Source organism: Medicago truncatula, chromosome 1 (genome assembly GCF_003473485.1).
Source record: "Medicago truncatula cultivar Jemalong A17 chromosome 1, MtrunA17r5.0-ANR, whole genome shotgun sequence".
Taxonomy (NCBI): Eukaryota; Viridiplantae; Streptophyta; class Magnoliopsida; order Fabales; family Fabaceae; genus Medicago; species Medicago truncatula.
Window position 1 is genome coordinate 21,969,375 of NC_053042.1, and position 3,673 is coordinate 21,973,047.

A 3,673-nucleotide genomic window follows, 5' to 3' on the forward strand; every position below is an offset into this window, starting at 1 on the left:
TCTTGCACAATTTATGCAAACGCCAAAAGAAGACCATTGGAATGCTGCACTTCGTGTCCTTCGCTACTTAAAGAGCCATCCTGGCCAAGGTCTCCTTCTTTCTAAGGACAGTGCTTTACGTCTTACTACTTATTGTGATTCAGATTGGGCGACTTGTCCTTTGACTCGTCGCTCTCTTAGTGGCTATTTTATTATGTTGGGGGCCTCTCCGGTTTCTTGGAAAACTAAGAAACAACCAACTGTTTCTCGGTCTTCTGCTGAGGCCGAATATCGCTCTATGGCTACTGCTAGTTGTGAGCTTATTTGGCTCAAATCCTTGTTAAAATCTCTTGGTGTGCATCATTTGTTACCAATGCGATTGTTCTGTGATAGTCAAGCGGCTCTTCATATTGTTGCAAATCCTGTATATCATGAACGTACCAAACATATAGAGGTTGATTGTCACTTTGTGCGAGATCAAATCCAAGCAGGCAACATTGTTACTTTTCATGTTCGCACACATGAGCAGCTAGCGGATATCTTCACAAAGGCCCTCGGGAAGCAACAATTTCAATTTCTTCTTCGCAAGTTGGGCATTCGAGATCCTCATGCTCCAACTTGAGGGGGAGTATTGGGAGAATTAATTACATATCAGCATGACAGCATGTGATTGCATATCATATTTACTTCCTAGAATATTTCCTGAACATATTTAGCTCCAGTAATATCTCTTGTACATAACTAGCTCATAGAATATCTCATGTACATAATTAGCTCCTGATTTTTGGTAACGGTAGTATGTGTACACTGTGTATAAATGATTTTGTTGATTGTCAATGAAAGACACAAGTTTGCCTTCTACCAATTTCTTTAGGTGGATCATATAGTTGACGATCAAGGTGTCTCTTTCACTGAGGAAGAAGATATCGGTAGAATTTTGTCTAGCTTCTATCAGAATTTATTCGCTTCGAGTTCTCCCAATAGAGTGGATGAGGCAGTTGAGGTGGTTAAGAATAGGATATCGGATGAGATGCGTGCCATCTTGGATGAAAGATTCACAGAGGAGGAAGTCTATTGTGAAGCAAAAAATTTAAAAGCACACTCTGCACCAGGTCCGGATGGTATGCCTGCAATCTTTTTCCAACAATTTTGGAGCATAGTAGGCAGAGACATCACTTCCTTTGCACTAAATGTACTAAACGATGGAGTGAATCCAGGTAACATTAATCATACTTTTATTTGTCTCATTCCAAAGAAAAAGAAACAAAAAGTGGCGAATGATTTTCGACCTATATCTCTTTGCAATGTAATATGCAAAATTATTTCAAAAACTATTGCAAATAGGTTGAAAATCATCCTCTCCAACATTATTGGAAAATTTCAAAGTGCTTTTGTTCCAGGGCGTTTAATTACTGACAATGCATTAGTGGCTTTCGAATCATTCCAGTGGATGAGAAAAAAAAGAGTGGCAAAAAGGGGTGTGTAGGCATCAAACTAGATATGGCAAAAGCATATGACCGGATAGAATGGGAATTCCTTATTGCGGTGTTGAACTCAATGGGTTTCCCTCAAAAATGGCAATCTCTTGTGTTGAATTGTGTTTCTTCTGTGTCTTTTTATGTGTTGCTTAACGGTAGCCCTTGTCAAAGTTTTATTCCGCAGAGAGGGCTTCGCCAAGGGGATCCTCTATCGCCTTACCTGTTTATTATATGTGCAGAAGTGTTTTCAGGTCTTTTGATTAAAGCACAAGAAGAAAAAGTCTTGCATGGGATTGAAATTGCACGTGGAGCTGAAGGCAAATCGACATGTACAGAATAAGCAGCGGAATAAAATTCTCGATTTACTTTCCTTGGATCATTACGAATTGGAACTTGAACCAGTGATTCGATTGTTACCTTAGAACGATTGGTCTGAAAACGATCGGTGGAATCTGCGAACCGGAATCACGATCACAGCCAAGCAAATAGCAGAGCCTCTATCAAGTCCACACGAACAGTGCTCCTCCAAAACCTCGGTGCTAGCCAAGAAGACGGAAGTCAGAGAACTAGGGTTTCTGCAAAAGAACGTAACCGCAAACTGTTGCACTAGGGTTCTATTTATAGAACTCCTTATGTGCTTTGCAAGTCAAACTCGTTTTTGACTTCATTAAGCCCAATACGAGTTTAGTAAACTTTGCTAAATCATTAGCATTATTTACTAAGCGCACCCTTTATATAAGTCGTACTTATACATATCTCTTTTGACTGTTCTTTGTGTGTGACCCTTTAGGTTCTAGTCACGTTGGCAATAATATTAAATCCATTATTTAATATTATAAACAATGAGCGGTATCTAGCAACACATCATTGCTACCCAAGTGACAAGAATGTCAAGTGATCTGACGAAACCTTTCATGATAATACATATGTGTATAATTACTCCTTTGTCTCAATATCTTCATTGATCCCAAGGCATAGATAGTGTCACCCTTGTATAGATCAATGTTCATTTATCTTGATTCCGAAATATACTATTTAACGAATAAGTCCAATATCTTATATTGACTTAGTTCGGCATGGCCATGCATATTTATAGTCATATTTCATCAAGAGGCCTAAAGATATATCTCCTGTTTATGAGGAGGGACAAATCCCATCTAGGACACTCATGACCCTCAGCATGATTCATCAAGTGCCCATCAACCAACGTTATTGTTATCCTTTTACAGACAACGTTAGAATGGCAACAAAGCACTTGAGTCCACATCTAGAGATCATAGTGGTTTCAGGTCTAAGAGCGATATACATTATTATCATTGTGAGAATATCTTATGACAATTTCATAACTTACTATGTAGTATTCTCACAGTGGGTCAATCCAATATAAATATTATTCCTAATATTTATATCTATGTATAGACTTGATATCTCATATCTATGACCCATGAGATGCGGTCATCAGTCTACATACATAATAGTCTCGACGCTTTATTATTATCCTTTATTCATATTAAAGCTTTGACTACGGATACATTTAAGAATAGCGTTCTATAAGATAATGTAATCTCATGATTAAGTCACACTTAATATATTATTACACGAACTATCTATTCTAAGGACTTTATTAACATTATCTAAATATAATAAAGAGTGCCATATATTATTCAATAATAAAAGTCATGATACATAAGATAGGTTTAACATAAACTATTGGCCTCTAGGGCTTACACCAACAGGAGCCCCCAAAATAAGCCATCTTTTCTTTGCAGACGACATTCTCATATTTTGCAGGGACTCTAACCAAGATGCCCAGACAGTGAAGGGTATCTTAGAGCTCTATCAAGCAGCCTCAGGCCAACTCATTAACTTGGAGAAATCAGAAATTTCATTTAGCCGAAACGTTACAGAAGAGAGAAAAATCATGTTCTAAGGTTGGATGCAAATTAAGGCGGTGGAATGTCACACGAAATACTTGGGCCTCCCGGCTTATGTTGGCCGCTCCAAGCAACAAGTATTTGATTTCGTCCAAGAAAGAGTCTGGAAGAAACTAAAAGGATGGAAAGGAAACTTTCTTTCCCTCACAGCCAAAGAGGTGCTTATCAAATCAGTTATACAAGCAATCCCCACTTAAGTTATGAGCCGTGTCAAACTGCCGGATGGACTGTGTGATCATATTGAAGGAATGATTAGCAAATTTTGGTGGGGTAGTAAGCAAG